The sequence below is a fragment of the Rhynchophorus ferrugineus genome, unplaced genomic scaffold (genome assembly GCF_030347505.1).
Source record: "Rhynchophorus ferrugineus isolate W39M unplaced genomic scaffold, kcgeb_rfMv2 rfM11, whole genome shotgun sequence".
Taxonomy (NCBI): Eukaryota; Metazoa; Arthropoda; class Insecta; order Coleoptera; family Curculionidae; genus Rhynchophorus; species Rhynchophorus ferrugineus.
In genome coordinates this window covers 20,595,613-20,615,100 of record NW_027472590.1, presented here as the reverse complement: position 1 = coordinate 20,615,100, position 19,488 = coordinate 20,595,613, and positions in this window count along the sequence as shown.

Below are 19,488 nucleotides of genomic sequence, written 5' to 3'. Positions count from 1 at the left end.
AAATAAATTTTGTTCCCTACTACATATATAGCATTATTGTTGTTACTTACTTAATTGTGTATCTTCATCCCCTAACCGTGCTTATAGAAAATCTAGTTTAATATTCCCAAGTGTTCCTAATCCTGTTATTGCTGGTCGTATTTACTCGGTAGTGATAGAAGTAAATTGCACAGTTTCGCACTTCACAGATTATTATACATTATCGATTGTGCTTTCAATCTTTCTTATTCCACGTATCTATTTCTTGTGTATTTGTTCCAGTTGCACTTTGTTTTAATAACTAACATAACTTCATTGCAATATTCGCTTTATTATCGCCATTATTCTAATTATAATTGTATTGCATAATTATCTAAACTGTGTTACTAAAGTTTTTGACTTCAAAAATGTATATTGCTACATACTCAGTCACTTTATTTATTATATATTTATTGCCAACGTTTTTCGGTACCGGAAGAAGCCGTTGACACGCACTAGGCCAGTGTTATAATATATAGGATATTACAGACATAATGGGAGAATTATTATAAACATTGATTCAAGGTCATGCAAGAGTATATTGATCATCACCTAGAATACTCCAACACACTTATAATAACGTCAAGTTAATACGCCATAATAAAAGTGATATTATCTTAAAAAAATATCTTATTCAATATTGTTCATATATCAATTCCTTAACATGAATTCCTAAATTATCAATAATTAATATCAGTCTAATTTTAACATATAAAATAAATTTTTCTAAAAAAATTTATATAATACGTAATAAATTAGTACCTTTCATTGCCTGGTGTTGAGTAACAAAAATATTACATCACAGATGGTTTACAAATTCTCGTTGAAAATATCAAATGAGTTTGAAGTTATTACTACAACAACGTTTGCTTTTTCAAAACTATTTATGAAGTGAAGCCAATAATTCTGTAAAATCCTTTAAATAAAAGATCACATTTCCTTGAATCGAATAAATTTTGTGTTTTTATTTCGGATATTTCGATATAATTTTTTTAAATTTTATTTAACCATTCTACAGAATATTGTTTGTAATTTTTTAGTTTATTTGTTTACAAAAAACATATTCGATGGAAAAATAAAATCATTTGATAAAATTAGATTATTTTCTGAATTTAAGAGAAAACTTGACTCAATTATTCACTCGAATTCACAGTTAATTACTCAACTAAAAAGAGACACTTTTAGACAAAGGTAACTTCACTTAGCCAACTATAATCTTTCGTATTTCATAACTATATATTATTTGTATTCAGCAGTTTTTAATACCATAAATATATGACCTTGTTTAATATTTTTTGTGTTGATATATGATAATATAGACCCCGTAACTCCATTAAATAATTGTTCTGTGGATCTTCTGCGCCATTACTCAGGCGTTGCTTTAATCTATACTTTTAGCGATATCAAAGAAACCAAAATAACCCATTGACTTATTTCTGTATAACAAATAATCTTTAAATAACAAGCTAGACCACAAATATCGCAACCGTATTTCTACCGTATAAGTAACCCTATTTATTCAATCAGCCATTACAGCATTCCAGTGCTGAACACTAAAATGCCCTTTCAAAGAAATCTACCAATATTTTTTATTGAAAATTTTAAAAGAATCAGAGAGGTTTTGGTTAATTAAGAAATTAAAAAAAAGAAAATTAAATTAATAATTTTTTCCGCATTTAAGTGTACATCCTCAATAATCTATTTCAAAATTCAAACTACTTTTGAAAACTTTTCTAACGAATAGTCTCCCTCTAAAATATGGACTATTGAACTATTGTTACTATGCTTTCGCGGTCCGAAGCATATACACACTAGGACACGCTGATTAATTAGTTATTAACATTTTTCATGAAAATGTTTTAAAGTTATAGAATTATGAATATCATGGGTTTCACCATTCGTACTGAAGTTCATACATTTGCCGTCAGGGACAACGAAGATCAGATGGACTACTCTAAATAATTATATTCTGGTATTTCTAAAGAAGCTAGAACAGCTAGCTTAAAGTAAAGGAACTTTTTAGAATTTTGAAGTCGAATAATGCATTTGCTATATCCACAAAACATTTATAAAGTTATCTTCTATATTACATATTTACTTTTAGTTGTTTCCATTTTCATTATCCTTTATCTTGGTAATTGTCATCATTAGATTATAATTCCATATTACCAAAATTTCATTCAATCACTGCCACTTTCCAAGTCACTATAGAAGTCAAGGCAATTTTTGCCTTAATTCTCGACCTGCATGTCCACTATAGTAATTCTTTGTGACACCCCATATGAATTCTTTTTATCTTTTTAATAGGTTAAAATGAGAAGTACAAATTCGTTCAAGTTTAAAACAAATTTTATATTTTGATAAACTGGATTCTATAACGTGTAATGGCTGTTTTATTGAATGGATTATAATATATAAATTGCTATGTATATATATATATATATATATATATATATATATATATATATATATATAGATATATATATATATATATATATATATATATATATATATATATATATGTATATATTATTATTATTATTAATCGGCTTAGTAACAATTTGCTTCCCTTTTTGAAGAAACGGGCTCACCTGGTTAAAGCTTATATCGAAGAAGAATTTTTAAGCCCAATAAAATATAAACAACTAAATGTCTTCCAGTAAAACGAAAAATGCCTAAATTAAGTAACAAGGAATAGCTGTCAGATCCCTGACATAAAACATATAAACAATCCTAGCGGGTAAGAGTTTAGTGCCACCAACAACAATGTACTAGGGTCGACTTTCCTTGGGACTAAAGGTTTTTGTTAAGTTTATAAAATGATCGCTAATCCTTAAACTTTTTTCGGTTTACCAGTGAGGGTTTATCTGGATTGGACTTACACTTTAACGCGGGATCCGAACCACGGTCCTCGGCAGTAAACCAATTGACCGGCGAGTGACCAACTTTGGAGATCATCGCAGAACACATCCGGTCTTACCCAGCCTGGTTACTGGCGTACATAGGATAATTTTCCTTGACAAATTATACACCACTGCCTAAGAAAAATAACAAATGTTAAACAATCACAAACATACATTTACGACCATGCTCCAGCAGTGTTCAAACACGCGACTATCGCAACAGCAGTAGGACCTTCCTGTCGCCTTTACCACTGCGCCAAGCAATCGGGAAATTTTCTATTTTAAATTATATTAAAATAGAAAGTGAGTGGTTAAAACATTTTTAAACGAAATTATTTATTTTTAAGCAGTGCTATTTAAGATTTTGTGTTACTTTCGGTTATTCCCGTATTGTTGGAATTATTAAAAAGTTATAGCAACTTTAGATAAAAAGTGATTAAGAATAGTATGATCACGTAAAGTTACATTTTACTTATTTACAGAGGTATTTAATTTTTCGAAATCAACTTTGTTATTTATTTCATTACTAAATAAGTTTCTTAACAAAGCAGTAACCGAATATAGCAGATAATAAATATTTTAATTTGTGCAATAAGAGTTAAAATGAACGTTGTATGTAATATTAACAGTTATAATATGGTTTTATTGAATTTTAGTTACTCATTTGTTTGCCAGTTAAAATGAAAGCCATAGAACACAAACTAAATATGATTTACCTGCAAGGACAGTATCGAAGAGTGAAATAAATAAGCGATGAATAACGCAATTTTATTAAAAAATGTAGGTAAACACATTATTCTTCTTCAAAGTAATGAACCTGGTGTATTAATTGGTTTTGTAATATATACTGTAGGTGAGAAATATTAGTAGAAGATAGCACTATATTAATACATAAATGAAGTAAGGAATATATGCGGGAGTTAAAATGAAACTAACTAGATAATTTGCATGGATGGAACACATAGGACAAATGGTAGAAATTATGAATTATTAACAGCATATTTGGAAACATTTGAAAGCATTGACAAATATTAGTATGTTTTATTATTATGCTATAAGATATGTGACTATATGAGATTTAATTTTTTAAGCCTTGATCAATTAGTTTGATTATTTACATTATAGTCCAAAGTTTTGAAAAATTAATAGTTAATTTAACGATTGTCGATACATTTCTTTAATACACATTTCTAAATTGTAAAATATAAATTACCTAATTGTGTTCGTTCCTTGTTTTAATATATCTGCTAAAGTCAAATATTATTTTCAAAATTGTTTTATTCATATAATATCTGTTTCAATATACAAAAATGTATTGCTTCTTTTATTATTCCATACTTGTTTTAATAACATAAAAGTAAAGAAGAATCAGATATTTTTATATTTGATTCTCTGAAGTTGTTACAGTTCTAAAATAAATATTACCTATGATACATTATTATAATGTTCAGTGGCATAGTAATTTACACTGATTTCTATTTTGTTGTTTATTGAGAAGTAAAGGAAATTTGATGTAATTGAATGCTATTTCAAACATATTAGTAATTTTAATTCTTGAAATAGTTTGTATATATTTTTATATATAGACATTTATTATTTATAGTTAATGCTATTATATGAAATATTAACAGATATAATATGGTTTCATTGAATTTTAGTTACTCATTTGTGGGTCAGTTAAAATGAAAGCCATAGAACGCAAACTAAATATGAGTTACCTGCAAAGACAGTATCGAAGAGTGAAATAAGTAAGCGTGGAATAACGCAATTTTATTAAAAAATGTAGGTAAATAAATTGTTCTTCTTCAAATTAATGAACCTGGAGTATTAATTGGTTTTGTAATATATACTGTAGGTGAGAAACATTAATAGAAGATAGCACTATATTAATACATAAATGAAGTAATGAATATATGCGGGAGTTAAAATGAAACTAACTACATAATTTGCATAGATGGAACACATAGGACAAATGGTAGAAATTATGAATTATTAACAGTACTTTTGGAAACATTTTAAAGCATTGATAAATATTAATATTTTTAATTATTATGCTCTAAGATATGTGACTATATGAGATTTAATTTTTTAAGCCTTGATCAATTAGTTTGAGTCTATTTACATTAGAGTCCAAAGTTTTGAAAAATTAATAGTTAATTTAACGATTGTAGATACATTTCTTTAATATACATTTCTAAACGGTAACATATAAATTACCTAATTGTGTTCGTTATTGTTTTAATATACATGCTAAAGTCAGATATTATTTTCAAACTGGTTTTATTCATATAATATCTATTTTAATATACAAAAATGTATTACTTCTTTTATTATGCCATACTTGTTTTAATAACATAAAAATAAAAAAGAAACAGATATTTTTATATTTAATTCTCTAAAGTTGTTACAGTTCTAAAATAAATCTTACCTATGATACATTATTATAATGTTCAGTGACATAGTAATTTACACTGATTTCTATTTTCTTGTTTATTGAGAAGTAAGGGAAATTTGAGGTAATTGACATAACATTTTAGTAAATTTTAGTTCTTGAGATAGTTTGTATATATTTTTATATATATACTTTTGTTATTTATAGTTAATGTTATGCCGATCAACTTCATTTCTACATTATTATATTTTCAATATGACATCAGAAAATACTGTGAAAACAAGTTTTAGTAACATATCATTTTCAAATTAGTCATTTCACTCTATTATCAGACAAACGCGATTAATTTAATTCAATGTAGACGAATTTCGACCACAGGGCGATACTAGTTTATATAATACCTCGGTAACCTTAACAAAATAGGTAATCTAACGTGGAAATCGATAAAAAATTAATGGAAAATAAACACAAATTCGCATCTAGTTGAACTCAATTGAAGGAAACTTTACCCTCCACATGATCTCTTTCCGACGTCTTTTATTATAATACTCTTTAATATACCCCCGGCAACTTAAGCGGACTTTAAAAGCGGCAGATTTTAAGCTTCATATAGAAGAGCCGCCGAGCAATACCCGAAATTTCGGAAAGTTGTTTAATAAAAAAAACCCTTAAGCCGAAAGTTCTGCCGGTTACCACAAAATCCGGCGGCATGTTATATAGCGAAAACATTATTAAAATTTTATAGTGGAATGAAAATAAGGTGCTTCCTTCCTGCACGAAGATTTTAATAAATTCTTTACACGCAGTCTCCGCCAAAACTACTTTTATGAATTTGGGTGCAGTTTTGGCCGCCAGATTTTAATGAAAGTCCTCTCTAACTACGTATTCCGACGTGATTTCTGGGGCGTTGAACGAATTAAGATTTCGGAAAATTCTTATTAATATCAAATACTTAAAAACAAGCAACAAATTACATTTGCTTTTGTTCGTAATTTAATTTTGTGTATACACCGCCTTCAAACTGATCAGTTGGTAGTAGTTAAAATAATATTACAAATAAATAACTAGATTTAGGTAGGTATTAATCCAAATACTGTGTATATAATAGAATATGAAATTCGTGCAATAGATAGGTTAATTAAGGTTTTTTATTATTTTTATTTAGTTATTATTTTTATAACGATTATTATGTACATATTTTATTTTAAAACGTTTTTTTTTGTATTGAGAATCTAAATTTGATTATTTCTTTTACATTTTAGTGAGTTCCTTATCTTCCTAGACCTCTTTTTAATGTTAGATATTTACTAGTGTAGTATATGTAGAGTTCTATGCGCATTCTTTTATGTAGTGGTATCCTCCGAAGGCCTAATCTACCTAATTAACAATTGTATACCTAGTAATGTATTTTACATTCATTAGAGAGCATATTTACCACTTGCGCTTAGTTCTTCTTCCCTTCGATGCAATATTTGCTTGTAAAGTCATTTTGATATTACTGTAATTCTCCTTAGTCTGTTCTGTCATTACCTGTTTACATTTTTCTTGATAAAACTACATTTAATCACTACATTATCCTTAATTCATTTACCTTATCTGCAACACAATTAGTATTATTTCTCTCCTCATACATTTTAACCAAACATACATATATATTATAAATAATAACACACGTGCACTTAAAGCTTTCACACTCTATAACAAAATTTCCTACAGTTAAAGTACTTTAATTTTATACTGACCTTTAGTTGTTTAATCTTTCATGACCTTGTCTTGGTAATTATCAGCATTCAATCATAAACCGAAATTCATAAAATTTTATACAATCACTGTCACTGTCTGAATCACCAATGCTGGTTTATCACCAGTCTATCAAAAACTTCCTCACAATTCCACCATTTATCAATTTCTTCTTCAACTAGCCCATCCAAACCGAAGGTGTAATTATTTACAATGCTTTTTCATAAATAATTTGAATATCTCTCTCGATCTGAATGTCTATTGTAATAATTCTTTGAATTATCCCATATCAACTCAATTGGGTTAAATATGCATTGAATCATAAACTAAAATTCATCAAATTTTATACAATCACTGTCACTGTCCGAATCACAAATGATGGTTTATCACCAGTCTATCAAAAACTTCCTCACAATTCCACCATTTATGAAAATGAAAGTCCTCTCTAACTACGTATTCCTACGTGAGTTCTGGGGCGTTGAGCGAATTAAGATTACCGAAAATCCTTATTAATATCAAATACTTAAAAACAAGCAACAAATTAGATTTGCTTTTGTTCGTAATTTAATTTTGTGTATACACCGCCTTCAAACTGATCAGTTGGTAGTAGTTAAAATAATATTACAAATAAATAACTAGATTTAGGTAGGTATTAATCCAAATACTGTGTATATAATAGAATATGAAATTCGTGCAATAGATAGGTTAATTAAGGTTTTTTATTATTTTTATTTAGTTATTATTTTTATAACGATTATTATGTACATATTTTATTTTAAAACGTTTTTTTTTGTATTGAGAATCTAAATTTGATAATTTCTTTTACATTTTAGTGAGTTCCTTATCTTCCTAGACCTCTTTTTAATGTTAGATATTTACTAGTGTAGTATATGTAGAGTTCTATGCGCATTCTTTTATGTAGTGGTATCCTCCGAAGGCCTAATCTACCTAATTAACAATTGTATACCTAGTAATGTATTTTACATTCATTAGAGAGCATATTTACCACTTGCGCTTAGTTCTTCTTCCCTTCGATGCAATATTTGCTTGTAAAGTCATTTTGATATTACTGTAATTCTCCTTAGACTGTTCTGTTTTCTACCTGTTTACATTTTTCTTGATAAAACTACATTTAATCACTACATTATCCTTAATTAATTTACCTTATCTGCAACACAATTAGTATTATTTCTCTCCTCATACATTTTAACCAAACATACATATATATTATAAATAATAACACACGTGCACTTAAAGCTTTCACACTCTATAACAAAATTTCCTACAGTTAAAATACTTTAATTTTATACTGACCTTTAGTTGTTTATTCTTTCATGACCTTGTCTTGGTAATTGTCTGCATTGAATCATAAACTAAAATTCATCAGATTTTATACAATCACTGTCACTGTCCGAATCACAAATGATGATTTATCACCAGTCTATCAAAAACTTCCTCACAATTCCACCATTTATAAAAATGAAAGTCCTCTCTAACTACGTATTCCTACGTGAGTTCTGGGGCGTTGAACGAATTAAGATTTCGGAAAATTCTTATTAATATCAAATACTTAAAAAGAAGCAACAAATTAGATTTGCTTTTGTTCGTAATTTAATTTTGTGTATACACCGCCTTCAAACTGATCAGTTGGTAGTCATTAAAATAATATTATAAATAGATAAATAGATTTAGGTAGGTATTAATCCAAATACTTTGTATATAATAGAATATGAAATACGTGCAATAGATAGGTTAATTAAGGTTTTTAATTATTTTTATTTAGTTATTATTTTTATAACTTTTATTATGTACGTATTTTATTTTAAAACATTTTTTTTGTATTAAAAATCTAACTCTGATTTTTTTTACATTTTAGTGAGTTCCTTATCTTTCTAAGACCTTTTTTTAGTGTTAGATATTTACTAGTGTAGTATATGTAGAGTTCTAGGCGCATTCTTTTATGTAGTGGTATTCTCCGAAGACTTAATGTACCTAATTAACAATTGTATATCTAGTAATAAATTTTACATTCATTAGAGAGCATATTTACTATTTGCGCTTAGTTCTTCTTCCCTTCGATGCAATATTTGCTTGTAAAGTCATTTTGATATTACTGTAATTCTCCTTAGTCTGTTCTGTCACTACCTGTTTACATTTTTCTTGATAAAACTACATTTAATCACTACATTATCCTTAATTCATTTACCTTATCTGCAACACAATTAGTATTATTTCTCTCCTCATACATTTTAACCAAACATACATATATATTATAAATAATAACACACGTGCACTTAAAGCTTTCACACTCTATAACAAAATTTCCTACAGTTAAAGTACTTTAATTTTATACTGACCTTTAGTTGTTTATTCTTTCATGACCTTGTCTTGATAATTGTCTGCATTGAATCATAAACTAAAATTCATCAGATTTTATACAATCACTGTCACTGTCCGAATCACAAATGATGGTTTATCACCAGTCTATCAAAAACTTCCTCACAATTCCACCATTTATAAAAATGAAAGTCCTCTCTAACTACGTATTCCGACGTGAGTTCTGGGGAGTTGAACGAATTAAGATTTCGGAACATTCTTATTAATATCAAATACTTAAAAACAAGCAACAAATTAGATTTGCTTTTGTTCGTAATTTAATTTTGTGTATACACCGCCTTCAAACTGATCAGTTTGTAGTAGTTAAAATAATATTATAAATAGATAAATAGATTTAGGTAGGTATTAATCCAAATACTTTGTATATAATAGAATATGAAATACGTGCAATAGATAGGTTAATTAAGGTTTTTAATTATTTTTATTTAGTTATTATTTTTATAAGTATTATTATGTACGTATTTTATTTTAAAACGTTTTTTTTTTTGTATTAAAAATCTATCTCTGATTATTTTTTTTACATTTTAGTGAGTTTCTTATCTTTCTAAGACCTTTTTTTAGTGTTAGATATTTACTAGTGTAGTATATGTAGAGTTCTAGGCGCATTCTTTTATGTAGTGGTATTCTCCGAAGGCTTAATGTACCTAATTAACAAATGTATATCTAGTAATAAATTTTACATTCATTAGAGAGCATATTTACCATTTGCGCTTAGTTCTTCTTCCCTTCGGTGCAATATTTGCTTGTAAAGTCATTTTGATATTACTGTAATTCTCCTTAGTCTGTTCTGTCATTACCTGTTTACATTTTTCTTGATAAAACTACATTTAATCACTACATTATCCTTAATTCATTTACCTTATCTGCAACACAATTAGTATTATTTCTCTCCTCATACATTTTAACCAAACATACATATATATTATAAATAATAACACACGTGCACTTAAAGCTTTCGTACAGTTAAAGTACTTTAATTTTATACTGACCTTTAGTTGTTTATTCTTTCATGACCCTGTCTTGGTAATTGTCAGCATTGAATCATAAACCGAAATTCATAAAATTTTATACAATCACTGTCACTGTCCGAATCACCATGCTGGTTTATCACCAGTCTATCAAAAACTTCCTCACAATTCCACCATTTATCAATTTCTTCTTCAACTAACCCCTCCAAACCGAAGGTGTAATTGTTTACAATGCTTTTTCATAAATAATTTGAATATCTCTCTCGATCCGAATGTCTATTGTAATAATCCTTTGAATTACCCCATGTCAACTCATTTGGGTTAAATATGCACTGATAGGGTGGAAGATGTAATATTCTGTGGCCATAATGTTCAGCAATATGATCTAATGTATCTATTCTCAGGATTATTTCTAAAAAAGTTACAAAAAGTAACTATTTCAAATAGTTAATTTTTTAACATGGTTTCTTCAAAATTTATTTTATGTATGTTTTATTTATTTTATGTATCTCCATGGGAGTTACCCTTGGACTTAGAAGAAAACACTGATTCTGCGCCAGGAATAAAACCATTCCTGTTTCCAGCACGAAGAACTATTTGTCTGCAGTGAATTATTAGTATTATTAGAACCAACAATACCTAATCCATTTTCGTTCCAACTTACCTTTTTCCATCAACTTTTGTTTCCTTTACACAATATTTATTATCATCTTGCCATGAGTGTCCCAATGTACCATTCTGAGATATCGATGTCTTATCTAAATAATAAAATTAATATAATAATTCTTCTTTTATTTACATTAGATGTTTTTAAAGACTGTGCTCTTTTAAAAGCAATGTCCGGAAGTTCCATTAAACTCCTTCGTTGGTTACCTTTACATCTCTTAAATCTTATATTACCCAACAGCGCATGAAGTGCTGGTGTATGTGCCTCAAATAGTTGCATATTTTTTAGCTTTTTATGGACACTTTACGGACTAACAACTTTCTCTGAAGTAATTATAATAAATTATGTTTCGATTGAAAAAACTACATTTTATTAATTTCGTATATTTGATCTCTCATACAGCTAATATCAAGCTGATTTTGACTCGTTTTGTATTTTGCATAAACACGATTTCTTTTTGGTGAATTTAAGGTTATATAGTTGTTCATTTTTTGAGATATTTTAGACACCGTGTCCGTACTAATATTCAGTGCAGCTGCAACACGCTAAAAAATATTTTCAATTCAAACCGCAGGAATTAATATTTAACAGAAAAAAAATGCTTAACTCTTGCTAAAACAGTGTACTGGCAAGAAGGGGCCTCTAGGCAATTTCAAATATATTAAAACAAAGTGTTAAAACAACGGTTGCCGCTTTATAAGCCGTAAATAATATGCTGAAGAATTTTGCGGATATTTAACAATCGGACGATGTTTGCAGGTTCATTCGGTTACATCTTTAAACTTATCAAATATCATTCTATCTCATTTTAAATAGTACAAAATAAAATGGAAAATATTATCTAATTGTAAAACGAATTTAGAACATTCGACAGCGACATATTAACGACGTGCGTTACTACAGTTTTGTATAAACTATATACTACTTGAATGAACCGACATTATTTTTTCTGATTATCTTTTAATAACGTAAATTTAACGTATCCATTAGGTAGCAGAAAACGTTCACTATTAACTTCTCTTATTAACTTTGGACGATTCAAAAATAAACTTTTTCAGAAAGCGAATTTTTCATTGCGTCCTAAAAAGCAATAAAAATATCACATCAAGGTAGCTTGGTTTATATATTCATGTCGGTACCAGTAAAAGTTAATGAATTACTTTTTAACATCTGACCATAAAAATGTTTAGGTTAAAGAAACTATTTATGATGTTCCGCCAATAATTAGAATCGTTTTGTGCAATAAAAATAGTATGCTCGCTTATATGTTATATCGTATGACTATAATAAAAATTAATCACATACTAATGAAAATCCAAGAGTTTAAAGCAATAAATCCACTGTTACTTACAGCAATGAATTCGCATACCCTACAGGGAATGGTCAAATAATATAAATAGCTGACATATGTAATATATATTATTTTTATTAATAAGATACTGAGCGACCATTTGCATTTAAAATATAACTTCAGTTCTTAACGGAACAGATTCCTAGAGTGTCTGAATAGTTTCCAATAAAATATTGGTCTATATTTGTACCAGAACATTCATGAGTTGCTTAGACAATGCTGGAGATAGAAATCTACTCTTTACTCTGTTCTAAAATTCTTCAGAACGGTTCAGTTATGTTAATGTCTGGCAAATGTGCTGACCAAGGAAGATGTTTGATTATATTTAGATGGTCCTCACACCATGACTGAACCTTTTGGACTGTGTGTATGGGAGTATAGTCATCTTGAAATATGACAGTGTTTGGCATTAACATGACAGTCATAATAAGAATTTCATCACTAAGTATATTAAAATATTCATTCTCCGCAATCTGACTAGTGATGTGAATGAAAGGACTAGCTGAAACTCGGACTGAGGACTAACTGGACCACAATATTGGCGCCAAAATTACAATGGAACTTCCCCATGTTTTACTGAAGTAGGCAGTACGGATTGCAGGTTTCGTTTGAGGTGCTTCATACGTAAACCCTACCATAATAGTTCTCTGTACTCAAACTACGTACCGGATTGCAGGATATTGGACTATAGTTATGATCGTTGCACCACTTCTTTCATTGCTTAGCATTATCTTCCTTATAAAGGGTTTCGCAATCGCAGCCCCTCCATGACTGCTTTGTGGAGCTCCTGCAGTTTTTGTCGAAACAATGCTACTCAAGTAAGAATTGAGTTCTGCTGTCACTTTTATAGCGGTAGATTTATATTATCTTGTCACAATCTTTTTTAGTGCTCGTCGGTCACTCTCAGTTAACTTATATATAGGAAACGATTATTCATTAGAGCATCCAACATTCTTCTAATCATCAAGGTTGCGTAGTCAAGCTAGTATTAAATTCTGCTCTGACATTGAAATATAACCTACAAGACTTGGATGGAATCAGTGTTTCAACATACAACAAGGTGTACTATGTTACATGCGTGTTCATATTATTTTGTCTATTTCCTGTATATGATAATAATACCACAGACACATATCGAGTATGATTGTACTACTCTATACTTATTAGTTCTAGTAAACATCGAATAATAAACAGTACTAAAATAGTTGTGGTGTTTTTATTTTTTCATAATTATGATTATTCTTACTTTTTATTAGAATAATAGCCAGTGCTACTTTGAATATTTATAATAAATATATTCTTAAACAGCGCATATGAACAAAGGTAATTCCTGTTAATTTTTTTTATTACTCTTTCTTGAACGGGATGTGATGCAAAAAATCACCATTGGATGAATTAACGTAACTATACGATTGATCATATTGAAAAAATAAACTAGATGGATATAATTTTGAAGAGAATCTGTTAAGAATTTTCAAGAAAAAGGATAGGTTAACATGAAATTTTCAAACGTTCCACAGTTACTCTAAATATTCCTTGGTGTAGTTATATGGAGTTTGGGCAAAAGTATCGCAGCTAAAGCTGTAAGATCGCCACAGGTGGGTTGAAGCTGCTAAAGGACCCCTAGCCAAAAACTCCAACATTCGAGCTTTGAAAAACACTACTAGTCCACGGATTTCAAGCATATGAATTGCAGTTAAGATCACCAAATATTAGTTATTGGAATTTACATATGGAGATACTCTTATGGAGACAGGGTATAGAATTTTGGTAAAAACACTGGTATCCCCAGCATCATATGACGCTAACTGCAGAGGAAAGTACCGACGATACACAAAAATAATGTTCAGTATAAGCTGTCTAGAGGGTAAAACGACGGACATCCTTTTATAATCCATCCTTGCTATTAAGACTCTGTGTTTATTTCACTTAGTGGTGGGATGAGAGGTCTAGACATAGGTATTTGGTTTATGTTAGAATAGATTTAAACCATCGACTAGTGTCATTTTGTAGTCGCCGTTCAACACTCACCATTCATTTCTGCCAAATTAAATAATTTTTAAAGTAAAATAAAAGTGTTTGATAATTTAAACCCTTCACATTTTATATCTTATCTATATATATATCTTGTTGAATAAAACAGTAAATTTATGTAGTCTAAATTTATGACGTCAAAACCTCGCAATGTTGCCGCATCAACTTTGAATTTTAGTTAATTTCCAACGTAATTAATACTTCACGATTCAACCATTTATCAATTTATTCTTCAATGTGCCTGATGGAGTTCAAGAAATGAACTTATTGTATATATACTTATTATATACTTATTGATAAATAATACTATAATATACTTATTGATAAAATTGTTGAGATCTTTTGTACCAATGTAAAATGGTATGGTAGATATCTTTACAATAACTGATAGGTCAACCTAGCTGGTTTTTAAACCAGAACAAGAACATGTAATGGTTCATTTCAACATGGTCTCCCTTAGACTTGGAAGAAAATACTAACTCTGCACCAGAAATAAAACTATTCCTGTTTCTAGAACGAATATCAATACATCGTAAGGAACTATTCTATCAACTTTTGGTGTCTTTACGCTATTTTTATTATCATCTTGCCAGGAGTGACGTAATATTCCATTTTGAAATATCGAGTCTCGTTTAAATACATGTCGAGATAACAAACCTCCCTTGGCTCACTTCAAAATTCTGTTTCAAAAATGTATTATTTTAAGAGCACTGCCTAGAAGTCCCATTAAACCTCTTCGTGGATTATACTTACACCATTTAAATCGTATATATATATATATATATATGATATATAAGATATTCTTCTATGGGCGCTTCCAGACTAATAGTTTATTCTGAAAAAAATGTTTTAAAATATATTTATATTTACAAACTACTCACGTATTTGATCACTAATCTTCATCCGCTTCATATGAGACGATTTCTTTTCGGTGATTATGATTGAGATTCATATAGATTATGATAGATTCAAAGATTATGTTGTTCTTCATGTTTTAAGATATTTTCAGAGCGCTCATATTAATATTCAGAGCAGCTGAAAGATGCTGAAGGATGTTTCCAATAAAAACCGTAGCAAGTTAGTATTTGACAGTATCCAAACTTACCTCTCTAACACATTTTAAGCCGACTTGGTAGCGCAATGGTAAAGGCAACAGAACGGTTCTCCTACTGATGCGATAGTCGTGGGTTAGAGGCCTGCTGGGGCATGGTCGTAGGTTTATGTTTGTGATAGTTCTAGGCAAGATTGTAAAATATAATAAGGAAAATGTTTCCAATCACGCCAGTAACCAGACTGGGTAAGACCGGATTTCTTTTGGGATGATTTCTAAGTTGGTTCCTCGCCAGTCGGTAGGCTAACGTAACGGTAGTCGGTATTAAACCGAGAACCGTGGTTGGGAGGCCACGTTAAGCTGCAGGTCCAATCACTTAAAAATCCCAAGAGGTTGACATGACTAAAAGCAATAAAACTAACAAGAAAAAGCCTCCATATTTCATCCAATGGCTTCCACATTTTCATTCAGATTAATAATTAGCAGTTATTTGAAATTTACTAAAAAACAAAGCGCCAAAATAACGTGTGCCTCTTTAAAAGCTGTAATTATTATCAAATAAACAATATTGTATCTCTTTTTAACTAGAATAAAATCAGAAACAAATATATACGACTTGATTTTAAAACAAATTTACAAATTGCAATAGGCAGTACATTCGACATAGTGATGACCTGGCTTCACTGATATTTTGAATAGACTGTGTGACCTATAGTGTATGCACAGCTCGTAACCGTAATAAACGCGACACATTTTTAAATATTTTTATGGTCGCAAAAATAATAAACATAAACCCCTTCCCATTCAAAATAATTCGTATCAAAAAATAATATACATACATATTGGATATAAAATTGAATAAAATAAAAGCAAACGTATCGAATGAAACGCGACAGTGAAGGGCAGATCCAGAAAAAAAGAGAAAATATATTATTTTCTATTCCGATCGGGACCCCTGGATTCGCAGCATCGGCCGGACCTCCGTATCCCCGCCCGTCTGGATAACTCGAGAGCAACAAGTGGTTGATAAAGACATATAAAAACACACGTTTTATTTGGCGCGTGTGTAAGTGTCTACACCCTTTTCACTCACGTTTATTTGTCCTTCCTTTATCCGAACAATTATTTACCTAAAGTTAAACGAATTTAGTTTCGATAAAATGGAATATAAAGAGGAATTCTTACCGATAACCGACAATAAATATTCCAATTCGAATAAATATCCTTTGTGCGTTTGAACTGAACAGGTTTTAAATAAATTTCAATTTAAAATCCGCATATTTATCGGTTTAATTCGAACGGCAGTGGATTGTTTCGTGCAAAGCAAAAAGGTATGCATTTTTTAAATCTTTATTTTAAACGAAACGTTCACTACAGCATTGTTTAAATAACCTTTTTATTTCGCGTTTATTTTTAACTAAAGTATTGCGCGTCATAAAACACGTCAATTGAAAAGTCCCCGGCCTACCATAGTAAAACATAATTTTTTGGCAAAATTAGTTTTTTTATTCAACATAATTCCCTTCAAGGGTGATACACTGATTAGAGCGACCCTCCAACTTCTCGATACCAGTTTAGTAGTACGATTTGACCTTTGCTTCGAAATAGCCCTCAGTTTCGGCGATCACCTCCTCATTCGACGAAAATTTCTTTCCAACAAGCATTCATTTTGATATCTGAGAACAGGAAATGGTCGCTGGGGGCCAAATCTGGAGAATACGGTGAATTAAAACGCAACTTGAAGCCCATTTCATGGATTTTTGCCGTCGTTTTCACTGACTTGTGACACGATGCATTGTCTTGGTGAAGCAGCACTTCCTTTTTCTTAAAATGCGGCCGTTTTTCGGCGATTTCGTCATTCAAACGGTTCAACAATGCTATGCAATAGTCGTTGTTGATGGTCCCTTCCTTATCAAGGTAGTCAATGAAAATTATTCCATGTGCATTCCAAAATACAGACGCCATAAACTGGCCAACCGACTGTTGCGTTTTCCCACGATTTGGAGCGGGTTCATCGTGTGCAGTCCACTCGGATGACTGTCGATTGGACTTCGGAGTGAAACGATGGAGCCATATTTCATCCATTGTAACACATCGATGCAAAATCTCGGGTTTATTACGCTTGATCATCTTCAAACACTGCTCCGAATCAACAACTCGTCGTTTTTTTCCAAAAGTGAGCTCGCGCGGCACCCACTTTACCCAGAATTTTCTCCTACCCAAACATTCATGAACGATATGATGTACACGTTCAGTTGATATCTTTATAGTGTCTGATATTTCATTCAATTTCAATTTATGGTCATTCAAAATCATTTTGTGGATTTTTTTCATGTTTTCGTCGAAACAACCTCTTTTGGGAGTCCACTGCGTTCACCGTCTTCGGTGCTCATTTCACCACATCTAAATCTAGCATACCTATCCTTGATGGTTGATTTTCCTGAGGCAGTATCCGGAAACTCTACATCAAGTCAAGTTTTTGCTTCCACCGTATTTTTTTCCCTTCATAAAGCAATATCTTATCAACACGCGAAACTACTTTTTATTAATTTTTTCACAATAACAAGAGTTACTTCACTCAAAATGTTATAATTCACAAAACAATGACCCAAGAGCTGTCAAATGTATATCTCATCTTTTGAGAGTTAGGGCTAACTAGAAACGTATGGATTTAATTCTAGTAACGCCATCTTTATATCAGGCGGGAGATTTTTCAATTGACTTGAGAATTTCTCTTCATCAGTCTCGACACTACTCGAGAACGGATGAATCAATTAAGGCCATTTTAGTTTTAATAAATTTACGGAAGCCCAGGAAAGGTTTATAGGGCAATAAATTATATAGAAAATAGAAGTAAGTAATGTTGTAGGAATAATTTTGTTTTCCCAAACACAGTGTTAGTGTCAGCAATAATTTCAATATCAATTACTCTTGAGCCTGACTAGATTCCGATTACACTACCCTCTTTTTCTCTTCCATATTTACAATAACTTTTGGACGATGGTACTGTTTCTGGAAGAACTGAAAGCTACATTCTTCCGCATCTAGTTACAGACCATTCTTCCTCGCAGACCACCTATCCAAACTCTTCTATGTAATGATACTCAGTCGTCTCCCTTAGCCACTGGAAACCAATTCTCAACTATTTTCTATTTAATTTGGATTTCGACTTTATCATCTCGTGAAATTTGAAACAGATATGAAGGTGGCTTTCATAACTAAACAACATCTTATGATGCTATCTCTGGATCTACAGGAAGCATTTGATCGAGTAAATAAATAGTTGATCATAAGTAGGCTTTATTCCCTTGGATATCAAGGATATATTTTAAATTTTATCTGCAATTTCTTTAACAGCAAATCCTCTCTAATCTGTCCGGGAGGTTTCCTCTGCTCTACCAATTCTTTAAACAATGAAGTTCCTCAAGGCTCCATTTTCACACCAGCACCATCTTCAATAGTTATGAACTCAATTGCTGCATATGTTGATACTGGACTCACTTACCCTCTCTTTGTAGACGATATACAGGTCTACTGTGTAGTTACGTCCACCAACTTATGAGAGAGACTTGTGAGAGTTAAGACTAGATTATCCCTGTAGTTGGTTAATTTAGATTCCTAGGAATCATTTGCCTATTATGGGAAAACCTGATTTTCAGAATCGCTGAACAGGGTACGATACTTACCCCTAAATTATACGCCCTACAGCAGGTCCTAAAATATGAAAAGAGAGAGAGAGAAAGAAGAACCTCTATCCCATTGTCAAAACCCTTACCAGAGGCGCATTTAAATGACGCGGAGCCTTAATAATTAAAATAGATCGCACAAACTCTTTGAAATGAAGAGTGTCATTCTAAATCTCCTTCTGTACCCTCAACTCGTTCACATCCACTCGATGCCCTGAAGCATTGCAGCGACCTGTGAATTTTAGTATCAATCCCCAGTCTGTCTTGCACATTTTGAGTTG